Source organism: Alexandromys fortis, unplaced genomic scaffold (genome assembly GCF_014885135.2).
Source record: "Alexandromys fortis isolate MF-2015 unplaced genomic scaffold, M_Fortis_MF-2015_v1.1 scaffold_48, whole genome shotgun sequence".
Taxonomy (NCBI): Eukaryota; Metazoa; Chordata; class Mammalia; order Rodentia; family Cricetidae; genus Alexandromys; species Alexandromys fortis.
The window spans coordinates 4,152,808-4,173,837 of record NW_026067947.1 but is presented as its reverse complement, the minus strand read 5'-3'; the positions used below and the strand labels follow the sequence as shown (position 1 = coordinate 4,173,837).

General features: G+C 49.7%; 1 long non-coding RNA gene across 1 annotated transcript; it reads right to left on the bottom strand.

Moving 5' to 3' along the window:
- Nucleotides 1-2,915: 2,915 nt before the first annotated feature.
- LOC126506064 (uncharacterized) lies at nt 2,916-15,773 on the bottom strand. The gene is made up of 3 exons (XR_007593085.1): nt 15,069-15,773; nt 5,872-5,909; nt 2,916-3,628 (listed from the first exon to the last, which is right to left on the bottom strand). It is a non-coding gene; the product is annotated as an uncharacterized lncRNA (long non-coding RNA).
- Between the last annotated feature and the right edge of the window lie 5,257 nt (nt 15,774-21,030).

Here is a 21,030-nt window from a genome sequence, read left to right as displayed (position 1 = left end):
GAAGCCTGTTGGACCTTGACACTCTGAACACGGAAGGAAAAGTGGGACAGCTTTAGAGCTTTCTTGGAGGCAGGTTGGTAACTTTGGCCAAGTCCTGTTTGCTAGTCATGGACAGTAGCTATGGCTTAATCTGCCTGCACAGTGGAAGGGGGTAATTGGTCTTACAGCAAATGCTCTGGTTTTCCTAGGAAAAGCACAGGCTGTAGGTGGGAATACAAGTCACTGCGGGTCTAGGCGGACAGTGGCGTGGAAGGTATGCATGTGATGTTCTACTGTTAGCCAAAGTGGGGATGGGGGTTGGGCGGCTCTCTAAGGCATCCAGGCTGTCAGGCTTCAGTTTTGACCATGTATTCAGAGGTTGCTAGGGGTGAACAGTGAGGTGGAGGAGACAGTTGGCTTGGGAGAGGCCTATTGTGCAGCTGCCCCCACTCAGCCCTGTGTTTGCTGCTGGGGCTTGAACATAAATAGGGCCTTGCATATGCCAGGTGAGCGCCTCTACTACTACTGCCCCCAGACTTTTTTAAAAGTTTTATCTTTGAGATGGCCTCTGTAGATTTCCAGGCAAATCTTGAACGTTTGGTCCTTCTTCCCTGGCCTCCAGAGAAACTAGGATTGCAGGCCTGCACAACCAGACCCAGCTATAACAGGTACCTCTGCCCTGGACCTGCAGGGCAAGCATGCAGGCTTCTGCAGCTTTACACCATGGGTTTATACCAGACATCACTAACACAGACGTTGATAACCCTTGCTCCCCCTGACATAGAACCCATGTGTTACCCTCACTGGCTCCCTGCAGAACATAGCCAGATGGAAGATTACCAGTCAGTCCTGCCAGGTCTGAGCCCTACAGCCTGAAGAACAGCCCAACCCCAGATTCCTGACCCTAAGGACCTCGGAGTTCCGAGTGTACCATGTAGTCCAGACCAGGATCTGTCTACCCAGGCTACACCCCCAGTTCTATTCTCAGCCATAAATCACAAGCAGATAAATGAGTGGATGCTACTCCTGGAAGGATATGCTCATGGAGTAGATGGAGACTCACCTCTGGGGACTGGGTGATCCTGGGCAGTTCAGCCTTACAGGTGTGAGAGTCCTTGCTGAGACAGTGGGACCTGCACTCTGGCCTTGGTCTCTCTGACACCCTGAGAAGTGACTGTTAAACCATTTCTAGGAAGAGAAGGAGATTCATTTTCATGCATTTGCATTCTTATGTTCCTGGATAAACTCACTGATAACAAGACCTTGGTATGATTGGTTTGTTGTGCTTTTTGGTTGTGACTATTTTTTCATGGCTCAGAGGCAGCACCACTTGGTCAAAGGCCATGCATAAATAAATGGAATTCAGGGGTGGCTTTGACAGCTGTTCTTTATTTTTGTGGCTACAGTGTTGCTCCCAGTGTGGTTTTCAATTGTTTGGATTTTCAATTAGTGATATTATTGTTTGTCAATTATTTCCTTTTAATTTTTTTCCTAGTATATTATTTGCTGAACAAAGCATTGGGTTTTGTAATGACTTTTTTAAAATGATGTATTTAACTTTATTTGTGCAATGGTGTGAAGGTGTTAGATTGCCCTGGAACTGGATTTACTATCACTTATGAGCTGCCATGTGGGTGCTAGGAATTGAACCCTCGTCCTCTGGAAGAGCAGTCAGAGCTCTTAACCGCTGAGCCATCTCTCCAGCCCCTTGTAATTACTTTTTTGACATTCTTAAAATGTCTTTAATCCCAGCAGTAGGAAGGCAGAGGAAGGCAGATCTCTTAAGTTCAAGTCCAGCCTGGTCTATAGAGTTGTTGCCAATAGCCGCTGAGATACCAGCCCATTGGGGTGTGGTCTCTCTCCCTCTAAAAAAAGCAGCTACTTCCCTTCTTGCTCTCTTGGCTTCCTGCTTCGGTTCCGGCAATTAGACTTCTTCCTGATTGCACAGAGGGCTGTTGTCTGGGATGGTTATCTGTAAGTTTTTTCCCCTTTAAATAAATACCACCCTATTAATCATAATTCCAAACTGGTGTGGCATTGTTTGTGACTTACGCCTTCATAGAGTGAGTTCTAGGACAACCAGGGCTATACAGAGAAACCCTGTCTTAATCGCACCCACCCCCAAATTTAAGGTTTTGGAAATTTCTTGTGTATGGGGTGTTTCTGATGCCCCCCCATCTTCTCTTATTCCCATTCCTGCAGACCCCTTCTACCCTATTATCACCCTACCCCTTGTCCTGTGCAGGTGATCACAGCTACTGTGTTTTTGTGATTGCCACTTTCCTGCCGATGATATAATTTCATTCTTAGAACTAAGTAGAATCTCATTCTGCTACCTCTTCTTGCTTTATAATCCTGAAGAATTTGCAATCTAAGTACTTAGATGGAACTATGTTGTTTAACTCACAGGAGTTGTTGAGGTTTGAACCCAGGGCTTCATGCATGCTAAGCAAGCACTATACTGTACCAACCAAGCCACATCCCAGCCCATTAGAACAATAACTGCTTAAGTCTCAAAAGCTCAAGAGAAGTCCTGCAGACAAAGATCTGTTCCCCTGTCGTCACCCTGATATTTTTAAAACAAAGCCACCAACTAATATGACACAGGGGAAGGCTTTAGTGACTTTAGTACAAGTGTACTTTAGTACAAGAGAATGGCAAGCCCAAGTACTACATACAGACCACTCTGTTACTTGGAGAGCACTGTGCCTCCGATACTTGCGAGGCTTTATGACCTGAAGAATTCCTGGCTCCTGGCAGATGTTCAGAATATGCTGGTTTTTCTGCTGGCTTTAGCTGTCAACAAGGCCCTGCAGACATCATTTTAGTCCCACTGCAGCTTAAGAGAGTCGTTCTTCACTCCACAAGCCTTTCTTTGCAACAGCAGGTGAGATGTTGGCAGCTGGCCATGACCATCCACCTCTGTGCCTGTGAAAATCTCTTGCCACCTGAGACCTGTGCAGGTCTGCAGGGAGGAGCCACCAGGCTTGGGGAGCCCCACCACCATGAATGCAGGCCAAGTTGGTGGCTCTTTGGAGCTTGCCTTACCCCCAACAGAAGGTAGTAATGTTAGCAGAATGGCGGAGTGGGCATCACATGCAAAATCAACATGCATTCCAGGACCAAAGCCCAAGGCCCTAGAAGGACCCTGTTTTTAATCTATCTCCTTAAGTGCTTGTGTTAGAAGGTTCATGAATGGTTGCTGCTTTTGTAACTGCCTACAGTACAGTGTCTAGGTGGGGAGAAATATTTACTAACCCAAGATGTAGGGGAGAGAAAAACTTCCTTTCACCCCCTTTGTTCATTGAGTTCATGAAACAAACTCAGTATGAGACCAACAGAAGAAATGCCGTTTTACCTCATTCTTATGAATGGGAGTGTTCCAGCAAACTCACATTCAAAGGCCTGGTGCCTGACTTTTATGTAGCAGTAAGGAACAGGCTTGGAGCTTCTGGGAGTTGCCGAAGACGACTGTGGGACGATGAGGAAAGAAACAGGAGCAGGCGTGCTCGGTCGAATCAGAGAATGTTTTCCTCAGAACTGAGAGTGGTGGCGTGTGCCTGTAATCCCAGTGCCAGGGAGGTGGAAGCAGGAGGGACAGGAGTTCAAGGCCAGCCTCAATTCCAGGCCAGTCTGGTCTAGGTGAAACCTTGTGCACAAAACAAGTCCCATGTAAGAAGTGGCAGTCCTGTGTCAACCTTGAGACTTTTTTCCCTGGAAAAATGAGTTCCACTGATCTGGTGAATAAGATTCTCAGGGAGGGGAGCTCTGACAACTCAAGCCTGATGGAGACTATCCGGAGGTGTGATGGTCAGTTAATCTTCATTGTCTGTTGAAATAGGAGCAGCGGCAGGGCTGCGTCCCCGGCACCCGGCCGCCCGCATGGCTAGCTTATGCCTGAAATAATTACACGGAAACTGTATTCTTTCAAACACTGTCTGGCCCGGCTAGGTCCAGTTTCTTATTGGCTAGCTCTTACATATTGTTCTAACCCATTTCTAATATTCTGTGTAGCCCATGAGCTGGCTTACCAGAGAGGATCTTAACCTGCGTCTGTCTGGAGTGGGAGCATCATGGCGACCCACTCACTCAGCTTCTTTTTCCCAGCATTCTCCTCTGTCTACTCCGCCTACCTAATTTTCTGTCCTATGAGGGCCGAGGCAGTTTCTTTATTATTAACCAATGAAATCAACAGATAAGATACAAGACCCACCTCCATCAATTGTCCACCAGTTAGCATTTAGAATCACCATGGAAATGCCACACTAGACTTGTCTGTAAGGGAGTTTCTAGGTTGGTTTAACTGAGGCAGGAAGATCTGCTCTGTATGTAAGTGGTACCCTCCCGTGTCTGGGGTCTTGGGCGAACACAAAAGAGAAAGGCATCCCACTGCTTCTGCTCCCTGGCTGCAGATGCTTGTAAGCAGCTGCCCCAAGCTCCTGCCACCACCGTGATGGACTTCCCCAAACCAGGGCCCAGAATGAGTCCTTCCTTCCTCAAGTTACTCTTGTTGGCATTTTATCTTAGTAATGAGAAAAGCAGTTAAATAGGTAAATGAGCCAGGCTTAGAGAAAGGCCTCTTTGAGCCGGGATATACTTTCTTGGACCAACAAGGTCTGCGCAGGTGCCAGAAGGCGCTAGAGTCCCTGCAGGGCTCTCATCGAGCAACTGCACACGGGTGCACCTCACTTTGGCACATTGTTTTCTAGGTCCCAATGGTGATCTTTCAAGCCCCATTCTGTGCTTGACTGTTGGGGAGGGGCAGGCCCAAGGATTTTAGCCAGTTCTCTCCAGCCTTCTCCTGCATGTCCAGAATTATATGACCCACAAATTCACATATTAATGACCTTTTGGAGAATTTGGTTGGTTCTTGATTTTTGCAACCTGGCTTAGCATTTGACTCTCTCAAGACAGTGGCCTACCCATTTTCCAGCTTCAAATATTTTCTTGGTGGTGGGTAGTGGTGGCACACGCTTTTAATCCCAGCATTGGGGGGTGGGGTGGGGGGGGGAGGCAGAGGCTGGCGGATCTCTGTGAGTTCAAGGCCAACCTGGTCTACAAGAGCTAGTTCCAGGACAGGCTCCAAAGCTACAGAGAAACCATGTCTTGAAAGCCAAATAAATAAATAAATAAAAATTTCTTGGTGTTTCCCTTCCTTTCTCTTCAGACTTGTGGTTTTGTTGCTTTAAAAACAAACAGGGTCGGGACTAGAGAGATGGCTCAGCAGTTAAGAGCACTGACTGCCCTTCCAGAGGACCTGGGTTCAATTCCCAGCACCCACATGGCAGCACACAATTGTCTGTTACTCCAGGATCCAACATCTTCACACAGGCATGTATGCAGGGAAAACATCAATACACACAAAATAAAATACAGAAAGCAAAACCAACAACAATAACACACACAAAAGAACAAAAAGAACAACAAAAAAAAACAAGGTCTGAAGAGAGGACTTGGCAGTTTAGAGCACTGGATGCTCTTCCAGAGTGCTGGGGTTCAGTTCCTAGCACCCACATGGCACACAGTCATTTCTAACTCCAGTTCCAGGGGACCGGACACCTTTTTCAGGCCTCCATGGGCACCAGGCATGCATGTGGTATACAGACATACATGCAGATGAAATACCCAAACATAAAAATAATATAAACAAAAAAATCCATCTTTACCTGAAAGCATTATGGTTTTTTTTCCCAGCTAATATTCACCTTCCTGATGATAGTGTGCAATAAGCTAGACATAAGGAACTTCCACAGCCTGAGAAAAAGTATCTGTGAAAAGTCCAGAGTGTGGACGTGGGCTCTGTACAAGGATATCTGTTGTTACCACTTCTGTTCATCTCCACTAGGATTCTCGCCCGATTGGAAAGGAAGAAGTAAAATGATTCATCCTTACGCGTGACATCATCTTTTACATCCGAAGTCCAAAGCATTCTTTAAAAAAAAAAAAAAAGGCCCCTGTTATACCAACGAACCTGGGGAGAAGTTCAGGAAGACTGCACATCAGAAGAACAGTGTACAAGAGTCAATGCTACTTCTATACATTTGCTACGGACATGCTGGAAATGAAACGCAGGACCATTAAGAGGTGCTGCACCGAGAGCAGCTTAGTCCTGAAATCCTGACAAAGGGCTGTGAAGAAATGAGAAAAAGACAGCCATGCAAACACGTGTACAGAACAACAGGGGTCAGGTGGGCCGTGTGTATTCTCAGGGAGCAGCATCAACTACCCACCCACGTGTTCACTAGGAACCACACCGCGGGAGGGCGCGGCTAGTCGCCTTAGGCAGCAGTTTCAGGCTGTCAACCTTTGGGAGGAGGAAGCAACAGTTGTTGGCTTCTGGACACACCACCAATGTTTGCACTGAGACCAGAGGAAGGCTTTCTCAGTTCCAAGCCTAACCTGTGTATATGTTTATGACCAGGCCACTGCCATGGGTCTGAAGCATTGGTCCTTGACGTGGCCATGCCGATGTCAACAATACACATCCAGTGTGCTTGCTTGGCCTGCAGTAAAGATGGGCCAGCTAAATGGCTCAGGGGGTGAAAGTATTTACTTTCAAGCCTGAGTCCCTGAGTCCAATCTCTGGGACATCATGTATTGTGATGTTTTATTCTTTTAGTTTTTTTTGGGGGGGGAGGGGTCTACCACCCAGCTCCAAAATAAATCACACACGGAGGCTTATTCTTAGTTAGGAATGCCCGGCCTTAACTTGGCTTGTTTCTAGCCAGCTTTTCTTGTAGACCAGGCTGGTCTCGAACTCACAGAGATTGGCCTGCCTCTGCCTCCCAAGTGCTGCCTAGCCAGCTTTTCTTAAATTATTGTGACTACCTTTTGCCTCTGGACTTCTATCTTTCTCTTATTTCTATGTCCCTTCCTTTACTTCTTTCCCTGTAACTGTGTGTTGGGGTGACTGGCCCCTGAAGTCCTCCTTTCCCCCCTTGTTTCTCCTTGTATTTATACTCTGTGCCTGCCACCCCGCCTATCCTTGCTCCTGCCTCGCTATCGGCAACACAGCTCTTTATTAAACACCATCAGGTGTTTTAGACAGGCAAAGAATCACAGCATCACAGAGTTAAACAAATGCTACATAAACAAAAGTCATACAACTTAAAGTAATATTTCCCAACAATCGTGGAAGGAGAGAATGGATTCCTGAAAGTCTGATCTTCACATGTGCACTGTGTGTGCACTTTCACACACTCAAACACATGCACACACACACACACACTAAAAGGTAATGACAAAAATGTAAAATAAAATATTTAGAAATATTTGTAACAAGTGACTATAAAACCTCTGTTCTGAGAAACTGTTGGAAGAAATCAAAGAGCTAAGTGGATAGAAAGACATCCCATGTTCATGGATCATTAGGAAGAAGGCAGACTGCAGGAATGCCTGTCACAGCCAATTGGGCACGGTAGACCCATGCCTGTGGTTTCAACCCAGCCCTCTCTGAAGTCCTTGTCTGCTTTGGAATCTCCATTTTCTGCAGAATTCCCTCCATCTTTGCCAGCATTGGTTTTGCCCTTTTTCCTTCTGGGTACCTTCTCTCCCAACTCTGCAAGAGACTTTATGGTTTGGTTTGGGTTTTGTGCTGGAGACTTTTTAGGCCTTAGCTCCAGCCGCAGAGGAGCAGGTTCAGCATAGAACCTTGAGGTTCACACCCGCCATCTTGTCTCCTCTCCTTTAGCAGCTCCTTCAGCCGTTCTTTTGGGCATGGGGGTAGAGGGAACAGAGCCACAGCGCAGCAGTTATGATGGGTCCAGGGGCCATTCTCTCTTTTTCCTTCCCCAAAATAAAAAATTTGAGGCTTCAAGGGGCACCATCGTTAAGTTGTAAAGATGCTCACCGAGAGGGAGAGGTGTTTGTCAAATGCGTGTAGCTGAGAAGATACTTTGGTTCAGAATGCACCTGGACCTTTTACAATTCAAAAAATGAAAAGATAATCCAATTAAAAGCTGGCCAAGGGGTCTGAACAAACATCATAGGAAAACGTAAACATGGCCTCTAGAAGCCTATGAAAATGTATTGAGGGTGATTAGCCAGAAGGGAAATGCAAATCCAAACCTTGGTGAGATGGATGCCCTATCCATTAAGACAGCTTAGATAAAGATGGACAGTCACAAGTGTTGGCAAGGAGAAACTGAACCCTCAAAAGATCATAGAATCCAAGCAATGAAAACAGCACTTGGGAGCAAAGACTGGCGAGCCAGCCTGGTCTACAGAGCTCCAGGACAACCAGGGCTACACAAAGAAACCCTGTCTTGACCAACCAGTAAATGAATGAATGAATGAATGAATATATGAATGTCTCCTCAGGAGGCTGGGCATGAAGGTCCAGCACTTGAAGAGGAAGTTTGAAGCTAATCTGAGCTACCATGTTGGTGCTGGGAATTGAAAATTGAACCTGGATCCACCTGGAAGAACACCCAGTGCTCTTAACCACTGAGCCATCTCTCCAGCCCCGTTATGCATACATTATACAAATTACTTAACCTTTCAGTACCTTGATCTCTCCACCTAGAGTAAATGGGGATAGAGACAGTGCTTATCTTGGGGAGCTAATATGGTTTATAGGCTTTGGATAGTGCTTGGTCCAGAAAAGCTATCACAGTTCTTGTCTGTGTTGCGAACCAGCAAGGTAGGGTACTGTGTCGGGAGAAAGCTGCCTCTTACACGTTCTGGTCTGTATCCTTGTCGCTAAGAGACCATCCACGGATGGATTATCTTTATCTGCTTGCTGTACGTCCTAGGAATTTGGGTCATAAGCCAGTCCCCCGGAACCAAAGCTGCTATAGGTCACAGCACTATGACAGGCCCAGCATGATCACAGACTCATGGTCACAAGCCTGGGTATCACAGCAACAGTCCACTGAGGCCACATGGAGTTGAGGTCAACAGGAGGAGGAAATGGCCGGACGGACAAATACCAATCCCACGGTCACCCACTCTCAGGAAGTCCTCACACACTGCTGGCGAGAATCAAGTCCCAGGCAAGCTGAAGTTGGGAGGACTCTGTCAGAACTCCTGGGTCGGCCTTGGTGCTGGAGGCCTGCTCTGCATCCTGCCTTTTCAGTAGTTATCAGTGGAGACGGGAGGTCCCTCAGAGTCCTTGAGGCATCGCTATGGAGCAATAGGTCGGTTAGCCTCTCCAGAGTTGGGAATAAACAGGCCTTGTGGATGCAACCCTGAGATTAATCTCCCTGTAATCTCAGAATTTGTGATTCTTTTTTTTTTTTATTTGTTTTGTCTTTGAGGCAGGGTCTCACCATATAATCCTGGAACTCAGAGATCCACCTGCCCCCGCCTCCCAAGTGCTAAGATTAAAGGCATGTACCAACACACCTAAGTGAGACCCTCTTAATTTTGCAACCATGTTAATATGAAAAGATGGTGGTCTCTTTTCCGCCAGGGGGGAGGGGCTGCAGTGACGGCTCAGTTGGTAAAGCGCTTGCCAAGTGCAAGTACCCGAGCTCTATCCCCAAACCCCACGTGAGAATGCTGGGCATGGTGGCACAGCTTTGTAATCCAGTGCTGGGGAGACAGAGATGAGAGGTTCGGGCGGGGGGCTGTTGCTGGCCAGCCAGTCTAGAACAGCAGGGCAGTAAGAACTTGTCAAAAAGAAAAAAAAAAAAAAACAAAACCACAGCTCCTGAGGAAAAGCAGCAGAGACTGTCTTCTGTCTGGTATGCATATACATTCTTGCTCTCTCTTACACACACACACACCGGCTGGGAAACACCAAGCTCACATTGTAGACACTTGGGTCGGTTTCAAATGGTGCCTGGGTAGTCTCAGTTGCATGGCCCATCTGGGAGGTAGCTACATATGGGGTCTGTCAGAACCAGAGAGCAATTTCACTAAGCCTACACCCTGAAATGTGGAATTCACGGGATTTTTCTGCAGAAATTCGAAGCTGGCAACAGAGAACCTTTGGAAGTTGGGGGTAATTAACCTTTCTGTGTAACATGAGCTTCCTCTGCTAAATGGAGGGGAAAACTAGACCAGTTTTAATAGTGAACAGATCCATGGTCGCTTCGGTTCCCACATGCTTCCCAGAGCTGTGGTTGCCACATGTGGCCCGGTATGAGGGGACAGCCACATGCATATAGCCTAAGCTGGTCTGTAACTCATGCTGTACTCTTAGCTGGTCTAACACTATGCAACCCACGCTGTCCCACCTCTCCGTGCATCACTCAGGGTGGCTTCAAACTCACTGGGTAGCCTTAGCTATCCTTGAGCTACTGTGAGGCTCCTGTCCCAGCATTCCCAGTACTGCTGTTAGGAGCATGAGCCACCGCATCTAGGCCCATCTCTTCTTTACTTTTCTCCCATGGGTGACAACTGCAGGCTTTGCTGCTCTGTCGCTGTGGCGGCAGCTGTACCACTTTCCCAGCACAGGTTCACAGCAACGTCCTGGCCTTGTCCCTCTGTCATTTCATCTGTGACCTCACGTACTTCTCTCCAAGCCATAATTGAATTCACATTTGATCTGCTTGACCTCAGCCTCCTCAGAACTGAGTTCCTGGTGGACAGAGCTCTCAGAGCCTAAAAGGTAGTGAGAGCAGCCACCAGCCTTCTGAGACCCAAAGAGGCCGCAGGCCAGTCTCATTTGCCCCGTCTGAGGTTGAAGAGCATCAATGTTCAGCTGTGTTGGAGCATCAGGATGGCTGTGAGACCTGGGTGGTTGAAAATCACAGCTGACCTGAAGTCTCCCTGGTTCTGGAGGCTGATGTCTGACGGAAGGGTTGTGTCCCAGGAGGCTACAGGGTAGGAGCTGTCCCAGGCCTGCCTCCTGTGGCGTAGATGGACATCTTGTCCTGGTGACGTCACAGTGTCTTCTCCCTGTCTAAATGTCCACTCACGCTATGCCTTTGTTTGTTTGTTAAGTTTTAATGTCTTGTTTTCCAGGCAGTCTCTTGCATCCCAGGCTGGCTTTGAATCTTGACCTTCTGATCTTCCTTTTCCTCCCTCCCGAGTGCTGGAATTACTGGTGTGTGTACCACACTCGTTTATAAAGGTCCCCTTTTATGAGGACAACAATCACAGTGAGGGGGTACATCATGGCTTCCCAGAGACCTTGGCATAGGAGATCCTAACAACCCTCATGTGCTCGAGGGATGAGTGTTAATTAATAATCATGAAAAGGTCACAACATCTGATGATTTCCGGAGTCAGGCACTGAGCGGAAACTTTTTTTTTTTTTTGAGACAGGTTTCTCTGTGAAACTCTGTTTGTCCTGGAACCCACTCTGTAGACCAGGCTGGCCTTGAACTTACAGAGATCTGCCTGCCTCTGCCTCCCAAGTGCTGGGATTAAAAGCATACACCACCACTGCCTGGTCAAAGTTGAAGCTTTTTCTGGCGTGATAGTTAATTTTCTTTGTCAACATGACTGGGTTTGGAATCACCTGGGAGACACACCTCTGGGCATTTCCAGGGAGGTTTAACCCAGAGGGAGAGATGTGTCCTGAATGTGGGTGGCACACGCTATGGATTGGGAGCCCTGAGGCGAATGAAAAAGGAGGAATGAGGAAGCAACTGCCCACTGATGTTTACTTCTCCCTGTTTCCTGACTGTGGACACAGCCTAAGGAGCCACTCCACTCTCCTGTGACCATGCTTCCCCAACGTGATGGACTCTGTCTTCTGAAACAGGGGCCAAGATAAACCCTGCCTCTCTGTATTCGGCATTCTCTCACAGCAAAGAGGAAAGTAAGGCCTCTGGGGCCTGTTTTCCTCTCAGCACAGGCTGACAGAAGAGGTGTGTGACTGATGATCCCTAGGGAGAGGAAACTGAGGCACATATTAAGTAAGGGAGAGGCAGGCCTCTGTGCACTCGGTCTGAGTTCTATCAATTGCATCCTTCCACTAACCCTTTCAAAGAAGACGAGACCAAGGTTGCAAAGGGGGCAATTTGCTTGAGACAGTTGACTGCCCCTGTACCTTTAGAGGGGAGAAGAGGAGGCTGGAGCTGACATTTGTCAGGGATCTAGAGGGTCAGTCCAGCCCCTAATGACCTGGCTTTGAGACAATACCCTGGGCCTCCAAGGGCTATGAGCCTCTGTTTCCTCGGCTATAAAATGGCGTCAGTAACAGAGGTGTGACTGTCGGACACCCTGCATCTCCCTAAGGTTTTCCCAGCCCTGCATTACAAGGCCTGGATTTTCTAGGGCAGTGTTTGGCTCTCATCCAAGCCCCATAAATGACGGTTGGCGGGCTTTTGCCTACTCCCACCCCAACACCCCAATCCGCTATAATTGGAGTCTTGTCGGTGAGTTATTGACTCCCTGTTTTTATAGGCTCTCCCACATCCCCTCCCCACATTGCCTCCAAACAGAGGCCCTGTAAGACAGAGCCAAAAACATAGCTAAGAGAGTGTGTGCTAGTGACCCAGCCCCTGCGAGGGTGATGCAGAGAACTTTCCAGGGCTGGGCCTGTTCCTGTTCTCCCTCTGGCAGCTCCTGCCCCCTTCTTCCTTTTACAGAAGCCGCTCTGTCCCCTCAGACTGGGCCAGTCCGTCCACCCCCCCCCCCCCCCCCCGGCTCTGTTCTCTAATGGTTCTGGGAAGGGTAGGGGCTGTGTTTGCAGGCCAGTCAGGAAAGTCAGTCAGCCTGTCATGGTCTCACAGTCAGACTCTGACACACAGCCAGGCCCACACAGCAAGGCACGGTCGCCTGTACTGTGAGTCATGACCAGCCAGCCAGTAGCCTGGCCAACATCAACCGGTCTACCCGTTAGCATACCCAGTCAGGGCAAGCACTTGGCTGGTGCACAACAGCCAGACTTGGCTGCATTGTCGGGGACATTCAGTCATGGCTGCTCCTGTCTAGGGTCAGTCAGATGGCCCGCCAGTGTCAGTCTGCCAGATGCTGTCTCGAGGGTGGATTTTGTAAATCAGCACTACAGTCAGCAGATCTCCTGGTCAGTCTCAGTCTGTCAGCCAGTCAGACAGACAGTCAACATCCAGCTGCCAGCCAATGGGTACCAGTCACCCAGACAGTGAATGAGAACCAGTCAGCCATATAGTCGAGCCTGGTCTCTAGGATAGTACTTCACAGCTCCACTCAGTTTTCCTGCCACAGCCACCCACTCAGGCACAACCACTCCCATCGTGAGGTACCAGCCAGGCCTACTTGATACATCAACCACATGACCTCTCTCCGGTAACTAAGGCAAGTGGCCAAGCCTGTTGGTTGGGCACAGTCTCTTTCTGTCTGGTGAGCAGCCAGTCACGTCAGAGGGAGCCACCGTCCGCGGCCTGGTGGGTCAACAGCCAGTCAGTAATCCTCCGAGGAGCAGACACGCCATCAAGGCAGTCAAGACTCAGGGGTCACAGGCAGACACGTAGTCCTACAATTAGTCTGGAAAAGACAGCCCCCTCCCAGCCAGCCAGCCTGTCAGTCACAGCCATGGAGCCATCAATCAAGCTTTTCACTGGACACTCTCAGGAGAGCGAATTCGGTCTGTCAGTCACCCGTCAGCCAGTCAGTCAATTGCCTGGTTATTTAGTCAGCATGAATTTTTAGGCAGCCAAACCAGCCGACCACCCATTACTCCCTGTCATTGACTAGCCATCCTGTCACGCAGACACCACGAGCCAGCCGCCTGACTGACTCATCCTTAAGCTGGTCGGACTTACTCCATCAGTCTGGCCGCAGTCGGCCATGATAGTCACGATGTCACTGGATTAGGCCTGTTCTGTTTGCTATACAGTGTTACTGGAATGAGAAATGTTTTTGTTTATTTCCTCTGTGTGTGTGTGCGTGCACACACACATATGAGCACCACAACATGTATGTGGAGGCCAGAGGACAGCCTGGGTGATCAGCCTCGGTGGCAAGTGCCTTAACCTGCTGAGTCATCTTGCTGGCCCATTTTATTCTTTTTTTGAGGTTGGTGTAAAATGCAGCTGCTTTTTTTGAGTTTCATTTTCAAATTGTTTATTGCCTGTGTAGATCCACCTTTACCCTCTGAGCCACCCTGCCAGCCCAAAATAATCTACTTGAAGCTATGTAGTGTGTGGAAACAGAAGCATAGGGCTGTCTCCCTGGAATTGCAGAACCCGGAAGCAGGGTAGTCTGAGGTGTGGGGAAAGTATTGACCGGAAAGTGAGGTCGTGCGCATCTGGACCCAGGAGCTTCCTGGCTCTTCACAGGCTGTGTGTTCAGAAAAGGAGGCATTCACGAGCTTGACAGTGGACTTTGGACCCTTTGATATCAAAGGGTCATCAGCCTCTGGCACAGGCCCAAGTAAAAGCTCCCCAGTTTCAACCAGCTTGAACTGCCTCCAAGTTCCTGAAAAGCAACTTGTGCAACTCCTAGAGTAACCCCACTGTGACCTGCGTCACAAGGACGGGAATGCATTGCTCTGCTATACATCCTCCACCATCTGTGAGAAAAACATTCGATATAAGTGAAGCCAGAGGCTCCATCCGAGCTTCGTTCATTTTTAACGAGTTTCTCCTGTCAGTGACCGGGTCAGTCCCACCCACAGCCAGTCGGTCAGCACAACATACCCACCCAGTGACTGTCAAACCCATTTGTCAGCTTACCTAGTCACTCTGAGAAACACTGAGTCCTTACAGTATTCAAATGGAGAAACCACTCGAGGAAACACAAGACCGAAAACATGGCTTACCCCTTCAACACGTCAAGAACCAAGGGTCCCATGCAGCCTCCCTGTGTCTGATTCATCAGGATGGACAGGGCAGGGGAGGCCAGGACATGCACACTGAAGTCCAGTGGGGACTGTTATCAGGCAGAGGGCCACACGGGCAGGTGCCCACAGACAGGCAGGGGATGCTTGGACAGTTTTCAAGCAGACAACCCGGATGTTCTGTGAGGATTTCCTGTGGCCTTGCAGTCAGGAGCTTTCTCCTCCCTTTCTCCCATTTCTCTTCCCTCCTCTTGGGCCTCCACTGCCCTCTCTCAGCCCCTCCTTACTCAGCCCGCGTCTGCCTTCCCAGGGGTCCACCCTCCCCCTCACACCCGCAGACCTCCCAACCATCACATACCACATCCACATGCTGTGTGCAACACACACATGCTCACAAGCACACTACACACAGAGACATGCACACGTGCCTTACTTCTTGGCTGGCCTCCTCATGCCAGGAAGTCCTGTTTCCAGCAGCCTGAGCGGTCGTTCAGCCTCCTCCTTTCTTCAGTCAGAACTTTTCACCTGTGAGGGTTGGCTTCGCTGGCCACGCTGCATTTGACTTTCCTGGAGACTCTCTTCATACCCTCCAGCTCCTCAGAACCTAGGTTGACAGGGAAGGCTGGGAGGAGCCCGCTCACTGCCTTCCGAAGCCTAAAGCTTTAGTTGTAGTTCTCCAAACCCTGGCCGGCATCCAGTCAGAAGAGCAAGCCAGAACTAAGCGCCAGAGAACAGCTGTTTGTCGTTCAGAGACGGAGGCTGCCTTCCTTCTACTGACCTGAGGCAGAGAGCCTCACTGGCTCCTTCCTTAAAACCCAGGGCACTTTAAGTAGAGTCCTGCAGCCCCACACTTCCTCTTCCACATGGGATATGGTGACAGGGCCACCTGCTCCAAGCCTGGCTAGAGGATGGAGGGGTTTGAGGTGAAGAGCCCAGCAACAGAGCCTCGGGGAGGGGCTCCTAGAATTAATGACAGCTGACCTGGGGTGAATTTGTAACACCTGGGCCCACTGGTGGTTCCAGCCAAAAGGTCCTCCCCTTAATCCCTTCCGTGTTTGATCTCCCAGGCCACACTGCCCAGACCTTGTCTTCCCAACAGCTTCACCGAGTCAGCGTCTCCCCTCTCCCCACTACGCAGAGGAAGGGACAGCTCTGGGAGTTGAGGTAGCGATGGCCAAGCCAGGACTGACTGGCTCCTGGCCCTGGAGTGGTGTCTATAGTACTACAGGCCCACGTGCCTCCTGCCCCAGCACCCAGCCCTCCCTCCCGGCTTCCCTTCTGCCCGCTGCCCTCTCTCAGTACACGGCTGTTAGGGGCTCTGCTCCGGCTTCACACATAGTTTCTTCTTTCTTTAGAAATGGAAAGTGCAAATCGCGGGACGCGCGGGGCACCCCACCCCCACCCCCTCTCCTTCTCCTCAGGAGTTGCCCTTCCTTCCCCTCGGTGATGGGATATGAAACCGGAGCCTCTCTTCCGTTTGCCAAGTCTCCCCCACAGCCGTTGCTGCTCCAAGGGCCACATCTGGTCCGGGGCATGTTTGGTGGCAGATCTGTGTTCCCTGGAAATGGCATTCCAGAAAGGAGGGTGCAAGCCCTGGCTAGGATGCTCTGTCATTAGTGCCTGGGGTTTGGGTCTCTATCTTCTGCCCTCCCCTCCAGAGCTAATCCCGGCACTTCAGCCGGCAAGGCCACCCACAGCTGTCAGCTGCAGTCTGGTAGGAGCCCCTGCCGCAGACCTCAGAGCCTACTCTTTTTGAACAGGCCAATGTCCCCAACAGGCTCCTTCCCTCACCTCCCCCTACATCTTTCCTCTCCCCCCCTCCAGCCTCTCCCCTGCCTTGCTCTCTCTGTCCTTTCCTGCCCACTTCCCGCAGCCCCTTCTCTTGCTTTTTACCACAGCAGCAGCGCCTCTTCTCCCTGTGGTTCCATCTGCCCTCACCTCTCTTCCTCCAGCAGCCTCTTTGTCTCTCCCTCTCTGTCCTGGCTTCCGAGCCTCAGGGTTCCTTCCTTTCCTCATCTCTTGATAAATGTGTTGACCTAACACCAGGTCTGTAAGGGACAGGCAACTCTGCAGGATTGCCCGGAGGGACACAGGGTCTCACGTCCTCTGGTGTGCACTCTTCCGAAGTGCGTGAACTCCACCCCCTTCAAGAGTACTTCCTCACTGGAGCTGCCACCAAGGACGTCACCCATCTTTTAAATCTCCCAGAGGCTCTGTTCTAAGCCAGGTGTGTGACATCAGGGCCTGGGGCCTTCTCTCCTCAGGGAGCTGTGGAGCTGTCATCTCCTGGGGAGCCCTGCTTATCTTCAGGCCTGGCTCATCTCTGGAATCTGCCTCTTTCCTCTGGAGGCCCAGCTTCATCTAGATTTCATAGTATCTGTGAGAAAGGCTGTCTCAAACCCCTGCAGGGACCCTAAGGGCCTGGCTACCCCCAGGGGCATACATACCTCACTCAGCAACCAACAGCTTCCCTGATCAGTCTTCCCCAGGAGCTGCCTGAAACACACACACACACACACACACACACACACACACACACACACACACACACACAGAGAGAGAGAGAGAGAGAGAGAGAGAGAGAGAGAGAGANCACACACACACACACACACACACAGAGAGAGAGAGAGAGAGAGAGAGAGAGAGAGAGAGAGAGAGAGAAGAGAGAAAGACCCATTCCCTGAAGTGTCTCTCTCTTTCTCTCTGTTTCTCCCTCCCCCCTCCTGAGTGGTGGTGTCAGACACATCTACCTGGCTTCTAGCCCAGCCTGTCTGTCCCAGTGAGGTGCACTGTAGGCAGAGGGGAGTTTCTCTAACAAGCCTAATCTTCCTGTCCTGATGGCCAACCAGGCTTCCAGGCTTCCTCCACTTGCAGAGTCTGAGGGTTTAAAGACAACTTAAACTCCCCGTGAAGAGCCAGACAGGCAGGGGAGTGGAGAGGCAAGGAAGAGAAATGGGGGAAGGGGTGTTCTCCTTGGCTCCTCCGCCACAGGTCTCCATGAGAGTTGCTGGCCTTGGTGAGGAGGGTGATGTGAGGAGTGGCTTAGTGTGTAAGGGACAGGGACTCTTCAAGAATGTGGTGTGGCTAGAGCTGCTGAACCTAACAGGAAAGTAGCAAAGACTTGCCCGCAAGCATGGCGATTATGTCTGTGATTCTAGCACGCAATGGACAAAGGCAAGATGAGTTCAAAGCTAGCTGGGCTACATAGAGAATAAAAGGCTAGCCCAGGCTAGACTCTGCCTCAAAAAAACCAGACTTTGGGGGACACCGACAGGCTTTCTTCTGAAGATGGGGCAGAGGTGGCCATGGAAGGGCTTCCAGCTGTGCGTTCTTCCCCCATCCTCCCTGTCAACAGCAGCTCACTCTTTCTATCCTCTGGCCCATGGCCTATAAGGGAAAAGACCTTGATGTACAAACCAGGGACAGAGCCTCCCACATGGGCCAGAGGGCCCAGAGGATGCAGGCTGCCGATGGGAGCCAGCTTGCAGCCCTGTGCCAGCCTGTCTTTATCTGAAAACACCCGGCATTTGGCAGCAAAGGCATTTCCTAAGGGCCTCAGGGTGGGAGTCACAGCTTAAGCCCTTAGTTCACAGGCCCGAGGGGGCTTTGTAAAGACAGTTGCTCTCCTGCTGAGCCCAAACCTACCATTTCCGCACTTCCTCCTCCTGAAGAGGAGGGCCTGACCACTGTGCAAAATGTTCTTAAAGATGTCCTGCTGAGGTGACAAGGCTCAGAGCTGAAAGGCAGCAGGCTCCCCACTGCCCCCAGGATGACGTCCAAAGGCCTGCCAGCTGGATGAAGAGACCACCCCTAACTCCCAGACAGCCACAGCTCCCGGCCGGCCTCAGCCTACAGGAGCCATTCCAGTCACCTAAGTTGCTGGGTCTTCTGGGTAGGGCTCACAAGCCTTCAAGATGCCTCTCTATAAAAAGTACCCCCTCGCCACCTTCCAGGCGGTACTTTATAGCCTCAAAATGGCCTTTCTCCAAGCAACATCTGGAGAGCCAGAGAGAGAGAGAGAGAGAGAGAGAGAGAGAGAGAGAGAGAGAGAGAGAGAGAGAGACTGACTCAGTCTCCATGGCAACATCTGGGTACTAGGCTAAAGGTTGCATTGCAGATTAGGACAAAGCAGGCCCAGGGGTGTTTCTAACTAGACATTCTGAAGATCCCACTCCTGCCTAGCTCGGCCAGGTCCCAGGGGAGCCCCGCTAGCTGGGTAATTTCTGCCTCAAGTATACACAGCTCCCCAACCTGCTGTAGTTGGATGTTTGCAGAGCTGACACAGCCATGCATGTTCTGACATCATGTCCCAGGGCAGCATTTTCTGTGGGTTTCCATTCCAAGGGGAATGGGCTGCTGCAGTCCCTTGCTTGGATGCTGGGTGCTGTTCCTTGGCTTTCTATGGCACCTTGCTTTTTCTCTTCCCAACTGACACTTTTTTTTTAAAGGCAAGATCATAGCCTAGGCTGGCATGGACCAGCAAGCCTCCTGCCTCAGCCTGCATCTTGTGACTTTCTAGCATCCGGGTTCTGTGGTGCACGCTGGAGTGTCTGTCACGGGAGATCAACAGGTTTGGAGACTTATCTCGTGACTTGAATGCTAGAAACCTTCCTGTCTGCTTTTTAAAAACATGCTCTCGTCATTTGTTTGAATTTATTCTTCCTCTTGACAATTAAAGTGATTCAAACATAAGAAAAGCTAAACACCCATCCCCCTCCTTCCCACTCTTGCTTCCTGATTTCCAGAGCACTTCCCAAATAAACTGTTAGCAGCCATTTGCCTCAGGTGTGGCTGAGGGTTCCCTCTTTGTGATCCATTCCTGTGGATTGCTTTTGGGGTGGGTTACTCAGTCTAGGGGTTGTAACCCACCCCGCAATCAAGTTACTCCAGGGTCTCGGAGGGGCGCTACCTGGAAGGGAATGAGCTAAGACAGAAGAAGGAGGCCAAGCAGATTTGTCAAAGCCTCCGTTTATTAGGGATGGGTTACAGTTTATATATGGTAAGGAATGGGGGGCAGGGTAACTGGATCTCGCCACGTGGTTCCGGTCACGTAGCTAGGTTACTTTCGGATGGTTAGGCCAGAAGTCACAAGTTGCCACACCTGGTTCCCTGGATAGCTGGAATGTGAGGCAGGTTCCGCTAATTGATAAGTTAATTGGGTGTGGGGTTCTCTGCAGATTCCCCAGGGTGATGGTTCCTGTAATGATTGAGGGGAAATGGCTCCTGACACATTCCTTCTCGCTGTGGGCAAGATCTTCCTTACAAGTTGCCTTTGTATGAGCAAAAATACTGCTCCAGAATACACAGCTTCCCAACTTGCTGTAGGACACTTGCAGAGCCGACACACCCATGCCTGTTCCCACGTCACATCCCCCACATCCCAGGGCAACATTTCCCAGAGCCTCAGCTTCCATCTCTAGAAGACAGAAGTTCTTCAGTCAGCGGACACTGACAGGGAAATCCTGTGGATCCAGCTACAACCACCAGCTTCGTCTCAGGGGTCAAAAAGCAGTAGATATGAAAATATCTGATACCTCAAGGCAGGGTTCATACTGGCCCAACCCCATACCAATGCCTTCAGAGGTACTCCTTCAGCACAGCTGACATCCTCAGATGGAGAGAGGTCTCCCCAAGGAGGTAAGGTGAAGTCTTTTTTTTCCCAGGAAGACTCAATGGTTAGTCTTTGTACAGTCAAAATCCCAAAACAGGACTCCAGGAATTAAGATAAGTCTGTTAATGCTTGTCCTATATCAAGGACCAGCCTAGACAAAAATACCTCTTGCCAAGGTAGAGGTGTGGGGATTAAAAATATAGTAAAAACTATGAAGACACAAATGAAAATAATAAAACAGAGAAACAAAGAATAGAATCGGGAGGGAATTCCAGTGAATACTAAAAATTAACCCATGTTTAATTTCCAACTGCTTAAAATACCCCTGACTCCCAAAGGTAGGAGTAAGACAGAAAAAAAAAAAAGCAATAACATGATAGAAGGAAATAAATAGACCAGTTGAAGGTCACGGGCTACCCAAACATCCCGCTGATAGAATAAATCAAGTAATGCTAACTCTTACACTAGACCAAAACATTCTGTAGGCAAACCACTTCTTGAGTGCAGTGCAAAGTGAAAGTTATCTCCTTAACGGAGCTAGGACCTCAGTTGGACCCTTAGACTTTTCTTTGAAGTAGAAACATCTACTTCTCTATTCCTGAAATACAAGGTCTAGCTATTAGCCACACCTGTTGACACCAACCTTAAGAGAGCACAATTGTCTGACCTAAATTGCTGTGGGACAATGGTCTTTTATCCTATCACTTGTATTATTTTTAATAAAATGCTGATTGGCCAGTAGCCAGGCAGGAAGTGTAGGTGGAGCAACCAGACAGGAAGTAGG